We start from the raw sequence: 21396 nt of genomic DNA, 5'->3' as shown, positions 1-21396 counted from the left end.
GCTCCCCCCTGACCTTGCCTTCCCAGTTAAAGATCTGCAGCTCCCCCCTCCTCCCCACTACAAAGGGGCTCTTTTCAGTCCCTAATTCTGCATTTAGAAAACAAAAGCAGATGCATCTAGTTTAGGTTTGGAGAGGGGGAGGCAAGAGCAAATGCTGAAGAACAAAGAGCTCTCCCTGACAGATCCCACTGACAAAGACTTTGTCAGCTCCATCTCTCCCTGAAAAGGCCAGAGCACATCAGGGTGTGGGGCTCCTCCAGGCAGCTGCCTGGCTTGTGGCTTCCCTGAGAGAGAGGCAGAGGCAGAGCACACACGTGCTCCTGGTGGGACAGGCACCAGCCCTGAGTGTGCACAAGCGTGTGCTCACATCAAGGGGTGCAGCCTGGACCTGGGGGTGTGCTGGGACACCCAGCACAGAATCTCAGGATGGTGGGGGCTGGAAGAGCCCTGCAGAGCTCACCCAGCCCAAGCCCCTGCTAAAGGAGGCTCCCCTTGATCAGGGGGCACAGAAACAGGTCCAGGTGGGTCACCCCCAGCCTGTCCTGCTGATGGGGTTGTTCCCTGTGGCCATCCCCAGACCAGAGCCAGCACCGAGGCCAGGCTGTGCCTGTGTCACTCTCCTGCCCAATCCCCAAGGCACAACCACCTATTCTCTGCTCTGCAGAACCTTCCAGGTGTGTTGTCTGACCTTGGCAAACGCTTCCCATCAGCCAGAACATGAGTCACCCCCAGCAACTCTCCCACAGCAAGTCACCCCAGCAACTCAGCACGTGTGCCAGGGCCAGGGGCTCGTGCTTTGCCTCCCAGTGCAGAGGAGCTCTGGGGAGAGCCAGCAGCCCATGGGGAAGGATGCTCAGTGCTCTGCATCCCCTCAGGCACAAAGCTGCAGCCTTCTCCATGCTGCCCTTCTACCAGAGCCAGCAGGTAAAGGGCTGAACCATCCCTCTAAGAAACCAGAGAGAGCTGCCAGGTTTGGTTCCCACATCCCCAGGGACAGGCTCTGTGACTTGCTCTGAGGCAAGCAGCAGGGCTCAGGATGATTGTTCCCTGCAGTGTATCTCCTGTACCAGGCAGCCTTGACTTCTGCCCCCCAATTGATTTGCAGAGGGAAATTAATGAGGTTTGCTTGACATTGCCCTCCCTGCACTGGAGCTGTGCTGCTGTGTGAATGTCACACTGTTCCAGCCAGGCTCTCTAGCAGGGTTAATAAGCTGTCCCAGGGGACACCCAGGGCTTCCCATCAGCTGAGCTGATCTCTACTCATCCCAAGGCATCAGGCTTCAGGGAAATGGCCAGCAGGACCAGGGAAGTGGTTGTCCCCTGTGCTGGGCACTGCTGAGGCTGCAGCTCCAGGGCTGTGCTCAGTGTTGGGTCCCTCACTCACTGCCACAGGGACACTGAGGGGCTGCAGCGTGGCCAGAGCTGGGGAAGGGGCTGCAGCACAAGGGTGCTGGGGAGGAGCTGGAGGCCCTGATGACATGAGATCAGGATGTGCTGGTGGCTGCCTGGGACAGCAACTATCTGGAGAGCCAGGGCAGGGACAGGGCACTCCACCCTGAGAAAGTCTCCTGCCATCCCTGGATCGGGCCCAAAAGATCTCCAGAGGCAGATAAAGTTGCTGATGTGGATCAGAGTAATAACAGCAACCTCCTCTGGCTGTTATCTTGCCTTAACAGGAGGATGAAGCTCCAGATAACAAATGTCTGTACTTTACAGCATTTGATACAGGCAAAGAGCTAAAGGCAGATCACTTGTGCACATCTCTTCCAGCCCTCCCTCCCTTATTACACCCACAGGGGCTGCTGCAGCCCCTCTCCTTGCTGGGAACTGGGCACACTGGGACCATTCCCTGGAACTAGAGGGATCCAGCCCAAGTTTCCCAGGGCACTCAACAGCCTGAGCTGCTGCAGAGATCCCTTTGGCTCTGGGCTCTTGCACTCCCTTGCAGGCTGGGGCTGAGGATGGTGCTGGCTGCTCTTTCCTCCCCACATTTTGCCTTCTCGTTGCTGCAAAGATTCTGCCACTCAGATAATCTGATAATAGCATTTTGTGCACACTGTCATTTAGGAGCCCAATGGCAGCTCCTTTCATCAGGAGAAGAGCTGTAATTATGTGTCATTACCCATGGGCTATGATTTCTCTCCCACTACCTAGAGCTGTTTTTTTTCTTTCAAGCAACACTTGGGATATTTATAGTGAAAAGAAAAGAAGCCCCAGCCAGGAACAAAACAAGCAGGATGAGGACTTTCCCCTGCAAGGATATAACACAGAAACAGTGCAAAACAAACCCCAACAAGTTCAGAAGGAAGGACCCAAGCAGTTGGGTCCTCAGGTTGTTTCCCAGGCTCTGAGGAGTGAGGGGTCCAGTGGATCCACTCCTAGAGCTGCCCTCACACTGTATTGTAAAGCTCAAGGTCAGGAGGCTGAGGGGCTGGGAGGGAGGGGATGGCTGTGGCTGTGCTGATGGAAGTGCTGCATGCTTCATCCTCATCTCCTCCACCTCATCCAGGGCCTTTGAACCCCAGGATTTGGAAGCAAGGTGCTTGGTGCAATTGCCAGATGTGGGAAGAAGGAAGCTTTTGCACTCTGAAGGATGAGACACACAGGGCAGGAGGAGCTCTGCACTGCTGTGGCAAGCAGGGATGTGGCCAGCAGCTCCTGCCCAGCTGGTCCAGGGCCAGGACCTCACTGCATCCAGGCAGCCTGGCACCCAGCCTGGCAGCAACCAGGGTCTGCAGCCCCTGTCAGAGGAGCTTCCTGGGCACAGATGAATATTTCAGCAGCCCGTTTCCCCTGGGCTCCCAGCAGAGGCTGCCTGTTCCCTTTAACTGGGGAGTTTTCTCCCTGTTCACAGGCTGCTTCCTGTCTAGACAGCCCCAGAGAAGCTGCTGTATTTATAGACCAGGGCTCAGAGCTGTGCCCACTTGCTTTGCCAAACCCTCAGCAGCCTGATGCTGCCGGTGAGGCCGGACGAAGATGCCTCCCACACACTGGAAACAGGAGGAGGAGGAAGGCAAAGCAAACCACAGACAGACCCTAAACTCTCTAACCCCCTCCAGATTGCAAACAGCTCCTCTCTCCTCCCCACCCAGGGCCACTGGGCTCCTCTTGCCCTCTTCCTGCCTCTGCAAACATCCACGCTTGTGCAGCCCTGCCTGGAGGAGCATCACTCCTAAGAGCCTCCCCACCAGAACACATGCAGCTCATCCCCTTCCCCACCTGCTTTCAAACCCCTTCCTGCCTTGCTCACCCTGCCCTGAGCAAACCCATCCTCTGCCACAGCCCATCCTCCCCATCACCTTCCCCAGGTCCTCAGAGGGTGGCCCAGACCCAGCACCCTCCCTGCCTGCAGCACCAGCCCATGCAGCCCTTTGCTTCTGGCCAAGGGAAAGGAAGGTCCCCAGGAAACCCAAAGCTGTCACCCCTTGGGGCAGGGAATGAGGAGGCTGAAGCTGGCAGATCACATTTCCCATCACACAGGAATGTCAACTCAGGAGCAGGATTAACCCCTTGGGAGAGGCAGCAGAAGATACACTCCTGCATCTCCAACACACAGCTCCAGGGCCCTGCCCTCACCTGCAGCACCCCCAACCCTCCAGGAACAGCACCTCTAACTCTCCTATAAGAGCCCCTGCAGTGCTGAGAGAGGCAAGAGGTATATATAGAGAGATGAAAGAGCTGCTCAGGTGCATAAAAGCTTCTTAAAGGAAACTCTTATTGATTGATTCCTCCGGGCTTAAGCTGCAGGGGTAGGAAGCATCTGCTGGGATGCTCACCTGCCAATACTGGGCTTGAAAACATTTACCCTTCTCCTTGCTGCTGGGCTGTGATTTCCAAGAAGGCTTTAAAGCCTGTTTGAGCACAGCCTGACTCAGGAAATGGTTTCTGGTCAGAGGAGTCTGGTGCCCAAAAGGTGGGAACTCTCATCCCCACTGCTGGGCACTGGGAGGGTGACGCTGGAGGAGGGCGCTGGCAATGTGAAAAGCCCCTTCAGTCTGCTGCTGGCAGGGGCTCTGTGCACCAGGGATTAGGGGAACAGAAGCTGAACCAGGTTTCCAGGAAGCTTCCCTGTGATGGATTTATAGGCAAGGTGCTCTTTTTTATACAGGAGTTTAGGCTGCAAACAAGCTGCAGATGCTCTGCTTGGGGTCCCCAGCAACGAGCCCATGTTTACTGCTGCTGCCTTGCAGCTGAGCTCAGGATGGGGGTTCAGGGGCTGCACCCACCTCTCCCAGTGCTGCAGCTCCTGGGGATGGTTTTGTAGAGCTGCTCACAGTGATCCCATGTCTGTCCCCACACCAGGAGGGTGAGCAGCACAGCCCTGGGGCTGGGCATTGCTGTGGAGCACAAAGCTGGCTCTGTGCAGAGCCCTGTGCTGGGGGGCAGAGGTTGTCTCTGTTGTTACTGAGAGACCTCAAGGTCAGGGGTTTAGAGGGAGAGTGTGGCTGGCAGCTGAAGGGATGCTTTTGGGATGCTGAAGGGGCCAGAGGACCCAGGTTGCTTTTCCTTGGTCACCAGGGAATGACTGTGCAGGGCACTGGGGGATCTTGAGTGATAAACCGAGACCTGCAAGATGTGAGCAGCCCTTACCCCCAGCAAACTGTGCCTCTGTGGCTGAAGCCCTCATTCCCCCATCCCAACGTGCTGTGGGGCAGCTGTGGTGGCACAGCCCTGCAGGAACACACTTGCCCAGCTTCCCCAGGGAGCTCAGTGGCTGCAGGAGCCCACGGCCAAGTCAGCGGCTCGTGCAGCCGCAGCCAGCCCGGGCTTTGTGCAGAGGACAGGGTGCAGGCTCGGTGCTGGCTGTGTGTGGGGGAGGCAGGTGATGCTGCAGCCTCTCAAAATGCAGGAGCAGCCTGGTGCCAGCAGCCTGAGGGACGTGTGGGGTGAGGCTGGTGCTGTGGGGTGTCAGTCTGGTTGCTCACCCGCTGCGGCCTCGGCTCTGCCTGCAGAGACTGTGACAGCTGCCTGTGCCCTGGGCAGCAGCAGAGGCAAAGCCATGCTGAATAATCATGCAAATCACTAGCCCAGGAGCTCAGGTTGAATCCCTGAGCAAAACAATCCCTGAGCAAAACAATCCCTGGGCAAAACAATCCCTGGGCAAAACAAACCCTGGGCAAACGGTCCCTACCCTCTAGCTGGGCAATTCCCAGCCTGGACAATCTCCCTCTTGGTGTGTTATAACACTCTGTGATGCCAGATGGCCCAAAGCTTCCTGTGGGTGCACCTCTGGGTGCAGCTCTGCAAGCCACTGGGGCCATCTCGGGTGACAGGGCACACAGGGACAGCCCTGCCAAGCCCAGATCCTCTTGTCCCATCACTTGTTGCTTGGGAGCAGAGACTGACCCCCAGCTCACTGCAGGCTCCTGGCAGGGAGTGTCAGAGTGCTCCTGGCTGCCCTCAGCCTCCTCCAGGCTCAACACCCCCATTCCCTCAGCCCCTCCCCAGCACCCTTGTGCTGCAGCCCCTTCCCCAGCTCTGGCCACGCTGCAGCCCCTCAGTGTCCCTGTGGCAGTGAGTGAGGGGCCCTGCACTGCTCACAGCACTTGAGGAGCAGCTACAGTGCCAGGCAGAAGGAAATGTTGAATCACTGGCAACTCCCAGAAATTCCCCAGAGGTTTTGTCCTGTGGTGACTGATGCAGCACAGGCAGGAGAGGAGCCACAGCGAGGGTCCCTTGAGCTGAGCACTGGGGCAGGGCTCACCACAGCTCCCCCACATCACCTCCATCACCAGCCAGCAAGCTACAAAGCTGCACAGGGAAAGAGAGAGGCTGGGGCTGGGAGCATCCCACCTGCCCTGCCTGTGCTGGCAGCTGCCACTGGGGTGGGTAAACTGAGGAGATTAGTGCTGGGCTCGGAGCTGGTGTGAAACCACTCTGGTTTGAGTGGCTAAAGCTGCTTTTCTCTGCCCTGCACAGGCCCTGCAGCAGCAGATTCAAAGTTTAATCCCTTCCTCCTGATGCTGCTCGTTAGCCACAATGTAATTAAGGGCAGGGAGGCAGGGCCAGGAGCTGCAGAGCTGTCTGTGCTGCGGGGTCAGGGCTCAGAGCAGCGGGGAGGAATCCAGGGGGGATGCAGCAGCCAGGTAGTGCCCACTGAGGGCTGCAGGAGCTGGGGGAGGAGCTGCCTCACGTGTTCATCAAGAGGAGGATGTGGGGTAGCCCCAGGGAGCCCCTGCCTGCCATGTGCATCCCTGCCAGCCCCTGCGTGCCCTGTGCATCCCTGCCAGCCCCTGCCTGCCTTGTGCATCCCTGCCAGCCCCTGCCTGCCCTGTGCATCCCTGCCAGCCCCTGCCTCCGTGCTCCTGCGCTCTCCTCTCTGTTTGGGCTTGTGGCAGCAGCCCCTGTGCCCACCTGAGGGACCAGCTGGGGAATGGAGGGTCTCTGGCATCCCATGGCACAGAGGTTGCTCCCCCTACTCTGGGCAGAGGGGCTCTGGTGCTGCTGCCTGGCAGAAAGAGCCACCAGCAAGCCCAAAAGCATCACCTCCGAGCCCCTGGCACAGGGTCCCGCTGCTGCATCCCGGCACACAGCTGCTGGGCTGGACCAGCAAAACCTCCTGGGGCTGGGCTGGGGGTCCTGGCACCCAGAGCTCCTCAGAGGGATGGAGTGCCCTCTCCTCCCCTCAACAAAAGCAGGGAGCCCCTGTCTCCCAGGCTGCCCCCATCCCACCAGCCCCTCCCCAGCTGTCACCCGCCGGCTCCTGGCCCGGCTGGAATAAAAGGGCCCATTTATGTGGGGTGTGCTAAATGCCTGAGCACAGCCCTGGCCTGGCTGAAGACACCCATGGCTGGCCTCGGGAATGCTCCTGGGGTGCCAGCTCCAAAGGCAGCTGTGGTGGGCTTTAGATCTTTATGGCCAGTAAAGGGGTCCGTGGCTAATTTATGCCCCTCCTATAATTTACAGCCTCTTTACAGCTGCTGTAAAATGACCCATAAATCATGGGCAACATCATAGGGCAGAGACAAAGCCTCAGTGCTGTCACCTGCCAGCTGGCCATCGGGGACAGAGCCCGTGGCAGGTACCTCCAGGCTGCAGAGAGGCACTGGGAGCACTGGTTGGGGTTTACAGCTGGCAAGAGGAGGGACCTGGGGCTGTTGCAGCACGGGCAGCCCAAGGGCTCATCCACCTCTGGGTGCTGCAGCCGCATCCTGCCTGGTGCTGGGCGCCATGGGGTAGTGGTGGGCTTGGCAGTGTGAGGGGAGGATGAGCTCAAAGGGCTTTTCCCTCTGCAATGGTTCTGTGGTTCCCATTCTGTGATCCCCAGGGGCTCCCCTCAGCCCTTTGGGACGGGGCCCCCTGACCCCCCCCAGGGCAGGGACAGCAGATGTGGCATCCAGGGTTGCTCAGGTCCTGGCTGGGTCCAGAGTGGGACTGAAGGGAAAGTCAGTGGCTTTGTGCTGAGGCTTTTGCTGCAGAAAGGGCTGACTCACCCCTCCCTCGTGGGGAGGAAGCACAAAACCCCCAAAGCCGCAGCATCCGAGCTGGCAGCAGCTGCTCTGTGTGGGGCTGGGGCTGGGGCTGCTCTGCCTCCAGCCACAGGGGCAATGCCAGCAGGGGCTTTGGCAGGGCTGAGCTGTGTGTTGCAGCCCTGGGCTCAGCTGTGGGCTCTCACACCTTGTGCCCAGCTCCTGGCACTCCCCTTTTGCTCACTCCAAACCTTGCCAGGGCTGTGCCCAGGGCTCTGGGGTGCTGGGGTCGTACCCTCAGGAAAGGAGGGGGCATCCCATGGGGTGCAGCGATGGCTCCAGCACCCTGGGGTGCAGCCACTGGGCAGGGGCTGTGTGCTCAGCTTGCACCTCAGCTCCCTTCCTGAAACCCAGGCCTGGCTCTGCTCCCTCTCCTTGCCTGGCCCTTAAATAGCCCTGCTCAGCCCTGTTTCCCTCTATACACAGGCATGTCTGTATTTATATGCACCAGCTGCAAACTGCAGCAGTGCAGGGATCACACAGCAGGTATTTTGAGGTGACAAACATCCCCAAAGGACAAACAGCCCAAGCTTTCATCTGCTGTGACAAGCCTGGAGGCACCTGGCTGCTGCCTGGAGGGGGCTGACTCCAGGCTGTGGATAAGAGGATGGAGGGGTCCTCTGAAGCCTGGGGAGAGCAGAGAGCAGTGCTGGTGGCTGGAGGGAAAGTTGGCATGGCCAGTGTGGGACTGGCCCCTCTGCACACCTCCCTGCCAGGACACACAGCCAGCTGAGCCATCAGGGCTTGAGCCATGAGAGCTTCCAGGGCTCTGCAGTGAAACCAGTGGCTGTGGGAAGCGAGGAGCAGTTTTGTTCTCAATTGCAAGACCATGGAAATACTTGGTGGCCAGGAGGGGAATGCCACATGGGCAATCCCCTCCTGCTCTCTCCAGCCACAGCAGGCTGGCGTGGAGATGCTGGTGGGCAGCTGGTGCTGGGCTCCAAAGGACATTGCTGGGATGTTTCAGGCTGTTCTGGTTAAAAAGCAACAAAACCAGGACGGGAAATGTTATCTGCAGGAGATGATGTGGGGTTTGGGTGGAAAACAAACCCTGAAGGTCTTCTGTTCTGCCTGGGTTTGGCAAAAAGGCCACCTCTGTGGGGAGCAGGGAGGGACTGTCCCCTGCTGAGGCTGCAGCTCCAGGGCTGTGTCAGTGCTGGTCCCTCACTCACTGCCACAGGGACCCTGAGGGGCTGCAGCGTGGCCAGAGCTGGGGAAGGGGCTGCAGCACAGGGGGGCTGGGGGGGGAGCTGAGGGAATGGGGGTGTTGAGCCTGGAGAAGAGGAGGCTGAGGGGAGACAGGAGCCCTCTCTGCTACTTGTCATGCTTGAGGGAAAACAGAGTGTTTTCAGCTGCCTGGCAAACTCTGGCTGCCTTCACTTCCCATAACACACCTGTGTGATTTTCCCTCTGCTCCTCCAGCAACTCTTGTGACATCATTTCCCCCTTATATCCCTCTTTTGCACTTCTGCTTGGACCAGGGAAGGAGAGCAGCAGGATGCCCCCACGGGGCACAGCTCACGTGTAGCCCCAGAGCATCCCATGGACAGGCTCAGCCCCAGCACAGCCAGCTGGGTCCTACCTCAGCACCCTCTTTGCCTGGCATTTTGGGGAGCCAGACACCCCCAAAGCACCGTCTGCACCCTGGGAGGCTGCTGGTGGATGGTGCCAGTCCCCTGGTTACTGGTGCCAGCCCCCTGCACTGGGGCAAGTTGCTCCTGGCTGCAGCCGAGTGAAGCTGTGTCCAGAAGCTGCAGTGGGGCAGGTTCCTGGCACCCATCCTGCAGGTTAAATCTGTCCCTGCCCACAAATTAGATGTGTTTGTTGAGCTCATCTTAAATTACAGTGCAGAGAGGTCTTTATAATGAGGAGCTTTGCTCTGAAAGCACATCCCTGCTCTGACGCCCTGCACACGCTGCTTCCTCCCAGGTGTAAATCAGGCAGAGGGGCCTCATCCTGCCCACAGAACGGGGTGGAGGAGGGTTCCAGCCTCAGGCACCTGCAGGAGCTCGTGGCAATGCCCTGCACCCAGTTCCTGCCCTGTGCAGCCCCCTTTCTGCAGCCCTACAAGCTCTGCCGAGACCCTGCTGGCAGCCTTTGAGAATCCTTACAGACAGAAGGATGTCTCCAGGCTGTGGAAGGAGCAAGAGCAGCAGGATTTGCCCCCCTGGCCAGACCCACACCCCCACACCACTTGCTCTGGGGGGGCAGCAGAGGGTCAGGGACCACCTGAGCCACCAAAGCCATCAGAGCTGTTGTGCATCCCTGGGCAAGTGTTTGTGCAAAGCCACGGGAACCTGCAGGCTGGTTGCTGTGCTGGGGGAGCAGGGGGGTGGCCACTTCATGGCTGGGGGGGAAGTGGGGGCTCTGAGGCATCTGAGCAGAGCTGGGAGTGGTGGGCAAAGGGGCCCAGGGCTGATCTGTTTGGTCATGTGTGTGCTGGCAGCTCCTGGCACAGGATCTGGCACAGGGTTTAGAGTCACAGAATCGTTTGGGTTGGCAAAGCCCTTGAAGCTGCTGCAGTCCCAGCCCTGCCCTCACCCTGCCCAGCCCAGCACTGACCTCTCAGCACCTCAGCTCCAGGGCTTTGGGATGCCTGCAGGGCTGGGCACTGCCCCAGCTCCCTGGGCAGCCTGGCACAGGGGCTGACACCCCTCTCAGGGAAACAGTTCTGCCTCAGCTCCAGCCTCAACCTCCCCTGGGGCAACTCCAGCCTCTTTCCTCTTGTGCTGTCACTTGTGACTTAGGAGACTGACCCCCAGCTCCCCTCCAGCCCCTGTCAGGGAGCTGCAGAGTGCTCCTGTCTCCCCTCAGCCTCCTCTTCTCCTCTCTCACTAACGCACAGGCTGCTCTGACGCAGCATCATCGCTGCTACTTCCCAGCTCATTAAATAGGAAAGAGGAAGAGTGAGAAGCCCATTCTGTGGGGAGGAGGGAGCCCAGGGGAGGGGGCAGACGCCAGGCTCCTGTCTGCTGGAGCTGCTGCCGTGGGTTCTGCAGCCCCAGCAGTTCCACAGCCCCACACACTGTGTTCCAGGCTCCTGGGAGTGCAAACAGATGCATTATTTACCAGAGGTGAGTTAAAAGCTGCCTCTCACACTCTCTTTGCCCTCTCACACTCTCCCTCCCTTCCCACTGCTGTGCTGGGGAGGCTCCTGTGCTCCAGGCTGCCGTGCTGGGCTGTGAGAGGCACCTGTGGGGTGGCAAGAGCCTGTTTCTTGGAAAGCCCAAAGGGAAGAGCATAGAAAATTGGGGGGAAAGTCCACCCCAGTGCACCCAGAAACCTGCCAGCATCCCCCAGGTGAGAGTCAGCTCACACTGTGCAGAAACAAGTGTCCTGTGGGACCCCCAAAACGCCTCCCAGCAGGGTGGGGGTGATGAGGAGGGGTCTGTCAGGCTCTGGGGGCACACAGCTGTCTGTGTTGGCAATGTCTGCCTATAAACCTGCCCCAGGGTGTTTAATTGCTCCTTGTTAATGGGTGCTAACAGTGCAAAGGTTAATGGGAGCTGGTAAACTTGCAGTTTTGCTCAGGCTTTGGGTGTTTTTTATGCTGCCCCAGGGATGTGTCAGCCCAGGCACATCCCTGCAGCCTCTCTGCAGCCACTCAGCACCCAGGGGTCAGCCCAGGAAGCCATGCAGGGGATGCAGGGGATGCAAAAACCTCTCCTCTGCATCAGGAATCTCGTGCACCAGTGCTGGGAGCCTTGCAGGCAGGAGCAGGATCCCCAAAAGCTCTTCAGGGAGGAGTCATCCCCCGGAGAAGATGCACCCATGGGCATATTCCCCTCCTGGGAGCAGGCACAGCCATGGCATCCCCAGCCAGGCCCATCCTGCAGGCACTCAGCTCTCTGGCCCTCATCCAGGGAAGCACTTAAGAGCATCTCTCTCTTTAACTACAGGAAATTCATTGGAAATACTTGAAGTTCATTGATTCACAGGTTTCCAGAAGCACCCATGAGGCTGATGTGCCTCAGCCTGACTGATGGGTGTCCTGCAGCCCCTCCTGTGTGTCCCAACACCCAGGGATGCAGACAGGGCTGCTCCCTGTGCCCCCTCCCCTCCCCATCCTCCCTCTCCCCAGCCAAACCCACGTGTTCCTGGCTGCTGCCCCTCGCTGTGCCATCTTCTGCCCTGGTTGATTGAAGAGCTCTCCAGCTCCTGGCATTTTCTGATCACAGAGGTACTTAGTCACTGCAATCAAGTCAGCACTTCATCTCCTGATTAGCTGAGCAGACTGCACACAGCAAGGCTGCAGAGCAGGGCATGCCTGGGCTAATCAGGCTGCCTGCAGCACCCCACTGAGATGCAGCACCCCACTGAGATGCTTCAGTGCTGGTGATGCTGCTCCCACTCCCTTTGCCCCGTGGAGGATGTTCCTGGCTTGGTGGAGACACAGCCCTGAGCTCCAGGATGCTGCAGAGCAGCCAGAGCTGCTTGTGCAAGGGCAAGGGCACCCTGGCTTAGCTCAGCATTGGTGTGGTGGGGGTGTTCAGCCTAGAGAAGAGGCTGAGAGGAGACAGGAGCCCTGTCTGCAGCTCCCTGACAGGAGCTTGTGCTGAGGTGAGGGTCAGTCTCTGCTCCCAAGTGACAGGACAAGAGGAAACGGGCTCAAGTTGCCCCAGGGGAGGTTGAGATTGGAGAAACTTTGACTTTCTCCAAACCAGAGTTACCACAAAGCAGGAAAGGTTGCAACCCTCCTCTGAGAACAAACACAGAGGCCTCCAGGTGCCAGGGGACACGTTGCCCATCAGTGAGGGTGATTAGTGGGTTTGTAAAGCTGGGGAGCATCGATCCAGGCTGCAGCAGCCCCGTGGAGCTGGTGCTGGGCTAATGGCCCCTGATGGATTTGCAGAAGCAACTGATTACATTGGTGCTGTAGGGTGGTTGATTGGTTTTTGCTTTGCCAGGATTGTTTAATCAATTGCCCTGCCTTGGTGTTCCCATCCCCAGGGCCCCAGGCTGCCTCTTCCCAGCCCCACAGCCTTCTCTACTGGTTTGGGGAGTACAATGAAGGACTGGCTGCTTCTCACACAGAAATGGGCAGTTTAGGACTTTCATCCTTCCCTTCTCACTTCTTCAGGCTGGCTTTTTTCTGCTGGAGGCCCCTTTTGCTCTCTGGCAGGACACAGATGCCCAGACATGCATACTGAAGTGTGCACGTCCTCATATACATTTCAATGCACACATCTTCTTTTGCAAGCCCAAGTCTTCCTTGGAATGTTAAATAAGCCCCTGGGCCATAAATTACAGCAGAGGACTAGGCAAAAGCAGCAGACTGGGCATTGCCATTTAAGCAGAGACATGGCATTGTGGCCAGTGGCATCCTGGAGGGCATCAAGAGTGTGGGCAGCAGGTGGAGGGGGGTTCTCCTCCTGCTCTGCCCTGCTGAGGCTCATCTGGAGTCTTGTGTCCAGTTCTGGGCTCCCCAGCTCAAGGGGAGCAGGGAACTGCTGGAGAGAGTCCCACTGCTGACACATTCCCATCCATGCTGGGACTGTGGGAAGTGCCCAGCCCAGTCAGCACATCCCAGGCTGGGCTGCAGTGTGTCCATGATGCAGCTCAGCCACCTCTGTCCGGCCATGGACCTGAGAGCGTTGCCTTTCATGCACCAGCCACCCACCCACGTGCCAGAACTGATGTGGTTCTTTCCCACATCCCTGTGGGAAGCCCTCAATGGGGCAACTGTGGGGCAGCATCAGCTCCTCCCCTTCCCCAGCACCCCCAAGCAGGGACCTTGTGCACGGCTGAACCCTGCCAGAGCCGGGGGTGATGCTGGGGCCCTTTGGTGAGCACCCAGAGCATTGCCTCAGTAGCACTGTTTCCTTTCCTGAGGCCTAATTAGAGCCTGAAATCAAGAGCATAACGACCCCATTTCCTCTCCCTCACTGGGGCTGTAAGGAGCAGGAAAGGAGCTTTCTGCTTAAACCACCTGGGTGAGAAACATCCTGCTGGGGCTGAGCCCTCACAGCCCCATCCTGCTGCTGCTTTCTCAAACGAGGTGTTTTCATCTCAGCTCTGCTCAAACCCCTCAATGAGGAGCAGCTTTCCCAAGGGGGTCTGTGCTGCTGCTGTTTGGGGCTGGGGAGGAGGCAGGGCAATTCTCTGCAGCTCTCAGTGGGAACAGGCTGTGTGCTGGAAACCTGAGCCCATCCCACCAGGAACTCGCTGGGGATGGCCCAAAACAAAAGGCTCTGTCCTGGGAAGTGGGGAATGCCAGCAGAATGATTTAGATGAATACTTCAGATTGTCTTCCAGAGAGACACTTTGCCCAGCAGCTTATGCAAAGGGCCATGCAAATCAGGCTGATAAATATGTAGGAGGATGCAAAGGCGACAAAAGGTGTCTGTGCTCTGCTGGGAGGGCTGCAAATGCTGCCCCAGCACATGGCTTGTGGTGCTGGGGGCTCATCCCTGCAGCACCCTGCAGAAATCCCATCCCATTCCATCCCCAGGGGCTGGGAGAGGATGTGGGCACCCACAGGGCTGGCCCAGGCTTAGAGGACCCTTCTCCCCAGCATCCCCTGCCCTGCAAGTGCCCCCATTGCTGGCACAGTTTGGATTTCCAGGCAGAGTTGCCCCACCTCGAGCTTCTCCAGCACAACAAAAAGCCTCTTCAAGAAGCAGTCAGGGTTGGAGGGGAAAAAACAGATGCTACATCAGGCAAATGGCAAGTGGCTGCTGGGAGAGGCTGCAGGAGGTGCCTGAGAACAGAAATGCCTCCCCAGCCACCAGCCCCTGCCACACAGCCCATCAGCAAGGGACTCCTTCACTTAACAGCCCCCCAGGGAGCAATCTGCAGCAGCCACAGAGCTGTTGGGAGGAAACGTGCTGCTGGCTGAGCTGAGCCAGGCCAGGTTCCCTCTTCATCCCCTCCAGTAATCTGTTAAAAGGACTGGAATAAATCAATAGGCACGTGCTTGATCTGCCCCTCCTGCTCAGCTCCCTGGAGAGGCTCCCTGCTCAGCCAAAGCAGCCCTTTGCCATGTGAGCTGCTTCCTTCACTCCCAGGCTTCGTGCTGAAACACAAACAAACTAAAGCCTCTCAGGAGATGATGGCAGAGGCAGCTCCTGGAGGGGCACAGCAAACAAAGCAGGCTACAAGGTGGGTCAGTACATCAGCCCCCAGTCAGGACAGGAGCCCAAGGGTCCTAATTCCCCCTTTGCCTTGCTGCACATGAAGAGCATCCTCGTGCCCAGCACCCCTGGCACTCCCTCTGCTCCTGAGGAACAGTTTTGCTGTGTGTGGGGCTGAAATGAACACCCATCCACAGGCAGTGTGGGGCTGAAACCAACACCCATCCACAGGCAGTGTGGGGCTGAAATGAACACCCATCCACAGGCAGTGTGGGGCTGAAATGAACACCCATCCACAGGCAGTGTGGGGCTGAAATGAACACCCATCCACAGGCAGTGTGAGGCTGAAATGAACACCCATCCACAGGCAGTGTGGGGCTGAAACCAACACCCATCCACAGGCTGTGTGGGGCTGAAACCAACACCCATCCACAGCCATTCTCGACTCTTTTTTCCCTCTTGGAAATGCCTCGTAAATCCCGATGTAATTTGGCAGGAGAAAACCCTCCCAGATGATGTTTCATTGTGTTACACCCCAAGCATCTTCCTGGGAACGGGAGCACTGAGGCTGGCCAGAGCTTGTGCTGAGCTGAGGATGGCACTCACAAAGCTGCTGGTGGCAGCAGCCCCTCTGCTCTCAGGCCTCTCTCTGCAAGAGATGGAGGAGGATGCTGAGCATCCTTCGGGATGGAGGAGGCTGCTGGGATCCTTCAGGATGGAGGATGCTGAGCATCCTTCGGGATGGAGGAGGCTGCTGGGATCTTTCCTCCCAGCTGCCTGCCATGAGGCTGTGGCTAAGGGGAAGGGCTGTGGAGCTGCTGGATGCCCCTGCTCCGGGCAAGCCCGGTCTCCCCGAGGCTTTGTGTGCCTGCTGCAGCCTGTGTACGCTGCCTGTCTCCCTGTCTCCCTTATCATCTAAGTCAGAAAAGGGCTTTTGTCCCATTTGCCTCATTTCACCGTCTTTGTTTTTCTTGCAAAGCCCAAGTCCTTGATGTATGCCTCATTCAGCTGCCCGGGCACTATTTGCATCAGTTATCACCTCCCAGCCTCTCACACCCGAGGGCCGGGAGCTCGGGAAGGTTTCCAGCCCCTGCTCTGCAGCATCTCCCTCCCGGCACAGGGACGGTGTCGGCAGCTTTTGCTGCTCATCAATCAGACTTTCCCCAGCAGTTGCCCATCTGCTCCGTGACCCCTATCCCCACGTGCGGGGGGCTCCTGAGCCCCCCCAGGAGCCAGGGGGTGGGTGCAGGGGCAGCAGCCACCAGCGCATCCCAGCGAGGGGCTCCGGGGCGCTCAGATGCCGACGCACGGGCACCTCAGGGATCATTTCCCCGTGGTCCAAGGGGTGAGTCTCGCTCCTACCGCCCTGGGCACCTCAGGATCCCTTCTGGCTCTGCCCCCATCACCTTCCTCTGGCTGCCAAGCGCTGGGTGTGAGAGCGGCTCCGAAGCAGCCTCTCGCCGCATCCCGCCGGTGCCGTGTCCTCGCCGTCGGCTCGGGCTGCGCTGCGGGGTTCGGCGCTCGGATCCCTCCAGATGACAATTCCCCCGCATTGTGATGCAGACGAGCTTATGGAAGCCCCTAAGTGCTTCTTGCCCGGGCTTAAAACAAAGCGGGGTTTATTCCCCGGGGGAATGCCAAGGGCTGAGCATCCTCTGCCATCGCTCAGCACCTCCAGCCCCACAGAGCCCAGGGGCTGCTGCAACGGGCTTTTTCCTTTCTTTCCCCCGTCTCCCAGCCGTTTTGCCCAGGGAAGGGTGGATTCAGCATCACCTCTGGGTTTGGAAGCTTGGCCGGGATGGGTTTAGGAGGGGAGGGGTTGGAGTTCCAGCGAAGCTGCCCCGGGCACAGAGGGAGGTGGGAGGCAAAACGAATTCACGCTCTGGAGAGGTGAATGGGGGGAGGTGGGTGGGACACGACACCAACAAGAGTGTTTTCTCCTCCCTGTCTCCGAATTCCCACCTGGAGTGGTGGGAAACAAGAGAGCAGCAGGTTCCTGCGGGGTGTGCAGCAGCACACGGGGAGCAGAGCTGACAGATCCCCCTGAAGACAGATGGGACGGCTGGGCACGTCCTCCAGGGACGATGGAAGACAGCAGGGAGATGTGTTAAAAGGCAATAACCCCTCGCTGCAGCATTTCAGCGTGTCAGGCACCAGTAAGTGATGGTGGGTTGTATCCAGCCTTGATGATTTCCCAGCTGCTTGCAGCCCTCTGTTAAAAAATGCACATGCTCTGTGCTTTAGCTCCCCCAGCCATCCATTACCTGTGTGGGCCATGTTCTACACAAATGCCTCAGATAATGACATTGCAAGCAGGAGGAAATCACATCTTAATAGAAATCCTATCAGGCACCATGCCACACCAGAATCACATTAGCTGGGCAGATTTGGTGGGGAGAGCTCATTGCTCATGTTAGGCTGGAGAAAAGAAACTGGCCCCAGGCTGAGGGACCTGCCTCTCCACAGAGTCCCAGAGTGGTGGGGGCTGGAAGGGCCCTGCAGAGCTCACCCAGCCCCTGCTCCAGCAGCTTCCCCTGGCTCAGGGGCACAGGAACGTGTCCAGGTGGGTTTGGAAGGAGAAGGAGCCTCCACACCCTCCCTGGGCAGCCTGGGCCAGGGCTCCCTCACCTCAGCACCAAAGGACTTGCTCCTCCTGTGCCAGTGGAACTTGTGTTCCAGCCTGTGCTCCTGCTGCTCATGGCTCTTTGGTGTCCACCAGCACTGCCAGGTCCCTCTCCTGGAGCTGCTCCCCAAGAGCTCACCCCCAGCCTGTGCTGCTGCTGGGCTCGTTCCTCTCCACCTGCAGGACTCTGCCCTTGGTGACCCTCAGGAGATTCCTCTCTGCCCAGCTCCCTGTCTCTCCTCTGGGCCACAGCAGTGAGGTGCTGAGAGCTGGGGAAGCAGCTGCAGTGGCACAGCATCACCCCTCCCTGCCAGGGCCATCCCAAGCACCAAGCTGGGCAGATGAAATTCCCCCTTCGAGGCTTTTACTCTGGTCCTGTCTCCAGGCCGTTCCCATGAAAGCTCTGCTGCTGTCTGCACATTCTCCCACAGCCAACCTGGGCCTCTTTTCCAATTTTCCACTGAAAAGTTGGGCTGTTTTTCAAACAGAACAAGGCCCATTTCCAGGAGAGCCTGGGCTGGGCTTTGGCTGGTTTTCCAAGGCAGAGGGGATTTGTGCCTCAGAAGCACGAGCTTGCCTTGCTCAGGGCTTTCTGCTCTTCTGCAGGGAAAAGGAACAGTGATTGCAGTTCCATTGAACCTGGAGGAAGAAGGGAGTGAAAATCCTCAGTCAAGGCTCTTTGAAAGAGGAGCTGCTGTGTGGGGGCTGCTCCTCTGTGCCAGCTCCAAGCCGCTTCTCGGGCTCAGGGACACGAGGCGCCGTGAGCTGCCCTCGCTGTGGAGCGTGGGAATGCAGGACAAGCAGCTCTGAGCACGCTGGAGTCTTTTCCTTCTGCCCCCACTGCTGGATCCCAGGCAGGGAGGCAGAGCTCCAGGCTTTCCCTTCCTCTCTGAGCATCCTCCCTCCCTGGCAGGGTTGCAGTGGAGGGGTTTGGGTCTGCCCAACTCTGCTGAGACAGCTCCAGGAGCTTTGGGCAGATGCTTTCCACTGGCAGAAATTGGTGACAGAGCAGCAGTGTCAGCTGCTTGGATGGTCTGGAGCACAGGTCTGATGGGGAGGGGCTGAGGGCCCTGGGGGTGTTCAGCCTGGGGAAGAAGGAGCTGAGGGGGCACAGGATGGGACATGGGTGGACTGGGAGCTCTGGGCTACGGCTCAGGATCCTCCTGGAGAGCATCAACTGCCAGGCAGGGCTCAGCTGGTATCTGGTGCTCTCTTGCACCCCGGTCAAGCATCCTCAGCTCTGCCCTTGCCATTGTCCTCTGATCAGGGCTGTTGGCTGCTGCCCAGCTCTCCCCCACCTCCCAGCACCTCTCTCCTCTGCCACCTGGCAGCGTCAATAATTAGATCCATGTCTGCTCCAGCAGCAACTTTCTGATGCACAACCCACGTCATGGAATCAGCCTCGAGGTGCTGGAGACGTCAGGGCCGTTGCCATGGCCCCAGGTGGGGACTGAGGCTGGGCAGGAGGGCAGAGGGAGCGTGGGCAGGGAGAGCAGCAGCCCCTGGCTGATGGGCAGCAGCAGGAATTACTCTGGCAGATCCCTCTGTAATTGCAGGATCCCTTGAGTTTCCTCTGAGGCATCAAGGGCAGTGGGGATATGGGCTCAGATCACCCCTGTCCTGCTCCTTATGGCCACTCCAAGTGCCTGATGGGGCAGCCCTGGGGGGGTTTTGCACCACCAGCCATGGGGAGTCTGCTGGTACCACCCCAGCTGGTCCCACACTCGATGGCAGCTCAGCCTTGGGGGCTGGGAGAGATTTGGAGCTGAAGGAAAGAATTTGGCAGTTGAGAGCTCTGTAATGAGGACTCAGCACCTTGCTGTTGCCTGACAAAACAACGTGGGGCTGGCAGGGAGAGGCTGCAGCGCTGGAGGGTGGGTGCTGAGCAGGGCTTTGCAGGCTGCTGCCAGCTCTCTGCAGGGTTTTGGGGGTGGCAGTGAGCTGGGGCTGTGCTTCCCTCTGCCCCCTTTTACTTTGGTATGGGTACAGCAACAGGGTGAGTGAGTTTTCCCTGAGCTGGTCTAGCTGGGGAGTGATCAGCTGTACCCTTGTGATGTCCTGTCTGCTCCCTCAGCCTGGAGCTCCTCCCCCTGTTGCCACAGGTCACCCAGTGAGGCAAAGCCATGCCATGACCTCCTGTGCCCCAGGAGCATCCTTGCAGCAGCAGGTCAAGCAAGGAAAAGCTGCCCCAGGTCTGCTCCTGCTACTCCCCCCCATACACAGAGCAGTGTGCCCACCTCTATTGATTTAACAAGAAAGATGCTTCCCTGTTGCTTTCTCTGGGGAGCCCAAAACCAGTGTGAGCAGCTCCCTTGGGGCCTAAAGCTCCCCTCCAAGGCAGGAGTGAAAAGGGACTGAGGCTGTGGCTGAATGCAGTGGCTCCATTTCCCAGTGAGGCGTTTCAAGTGGGAAGGGCTGGCAGCAAAGCCAGAGGCTCTCCTGCTAATAGGAAACATCCCCCAGCTCCCTCCTCACCACAGTGCTGCTGAGAACAAGTTCCATCAGCAGTACCATTGCTGCCCTGCATCTGCCAGAGCCAGCATCTCGTGGCATGGCTGCTCTTGGGCAGCCTGGGCAACCATCTGCCTGAGCTCCTCACCCTGTGTGGCTGCTGCTGCCTCTCTCACGGGGCTCTGGAGGGGTTTGGAGACCCCCCCTGGTCTCTGTGAGCTGGGAAAGCCCCAGTGAGGGGGTGCACAGAGATCCAGCCCCACGGGGCAGAGCTGAGGACGGGGATGGCAGCGCCACTCAGAGCCCCAGACAGCCTGTGTGAGCTGTGGCACTGCAGCAGGGAGGTGAGGAGGGGCCAGGAGCCCCTTGTGCAGGAGGAGAGCTGCCCCAGTGCTGCCTGTGTGTGGCTTTTACAGCCCATGACCAACAGCCCCTGTCAGCCCCAGCCTTTCATCCCAGCCAGGAATGCCAATTAAGCTCTGACTCGCTCGGTGTCGCTTACCCCAGAGCTCAGCTCTAACCCTTCGCCTCTGGCAGCCAGCAGCAAGCCCTGCCACGCCTCTTCACATCTGCACAGGCATCTGGGGAGGGAGAGGAGAGGCAACCCAGCCCCAAAGCCTCACCCTCAGCGTGCCAGGGCGGCTGCCCCTGCTGGGGGCTGCAGCAGAGCCGGGGGCACGCTGCCACGCTCCATCCCACCAGCCCTGGGCTGAAGGGAGCTCTCCCCAAGCACTTGTGTCATCTCAACAGGGACTTGATGAGCAGGCAGGAGCAGAGCCCACCCCGAGGTGGTGGCATCCCTGTGTGGGGAGGGATTCCCAGGGCTGGTTGTGTCCCTGGGGAGCTTCAGGCTGTGCCTGGTGCCAGGGGGGGCTCTGTGGCATTCCCACGTTCTTGCACCTCCCCTGCTTTTCTCTCCTGCAATCTTCATGCAGCAGATGTTGTGTGCAGGGCCATAAGGCAGAAATTCTCTGGCTGGATTTGCAGCCTGAGTTTAATTAGCCACCTGAGCACCATTCTTCCTTTTGGCAGCAGGCTTGCACTTTAATTAATCATCTCAGTTTATTTACAGGGAGAGCTCTGCCTTTGCCCTGCCTGCAGCACCAGCCCTCTCTGCCTTCATGGCCACAGTGATGCCAGGGCACAGCACTGCTCCAGCTCTGGGCAGCAGAGGAGCCCACAGGGCTAGTGGGGGGCAACTGGGGGCTCAGTGGCCTGGTATTATTGCTGTGGGACCCCCAATCTGTGAGTCTCCTGACCAGTTTGCTGTGCTGAGGCAGGAGCTCAGGGTTCTCCCTTCCTCCTTGAGTTCACTGTCCTGTGCAGAGAGAGGATGGGGTAGCCACAGGCAGCATTAAAGGCTGCTGGCACAGGAGCTCTCTTGCTCATCTGGTGAGGACAGACATCTCTGTGCTGCCTTTCCAGCTCCCTTCCAAGCATCTAGGCACCCTCTGAAACAGGAAACATTTACCCAGAGCCTCATAAAGTTCACTTGCCCCTGTCCCTCTGATCACCATCACCCTGCTGCTGCATCTCCCCCTGCCTCTCTGCAGGGAGGTATCAGCATGCTGAGGGCAGGCACCTGCTGCTTCTGCCTGGGCAAAGCAGTGTAGTATGGAGCTGGAGCCTCACAGGGAAGGAGGAGAAGGGCTGTGGCTGTGTTTGCCAGCAAAATATCCTGGGGATGCGTCCAACAGGTGGGATGGGATGGGAGAGGTGGGATGGGAGAGATGGGATGGGACAGGAGAGGTGGGATGGGATGGGATGGGATGGGACAGGA

The sequence above is a fragment of the Colius striatus genome, chromosome 27 (genome assembly GCF_028858725.1).
Source record: "Colius striatus isolate bColStr4 chromosome 27, bColStr4.1.hap1, whole genome shotgun sequence".
Classification (NCBI taxonomy): Eukaryota; Metazoa; Chordata; class Aves; order Coliiformes; family Coliidae; genus Colius; species Colius striatus.
Note: the sequence above shows the minus strand (reverse complement) of the source record.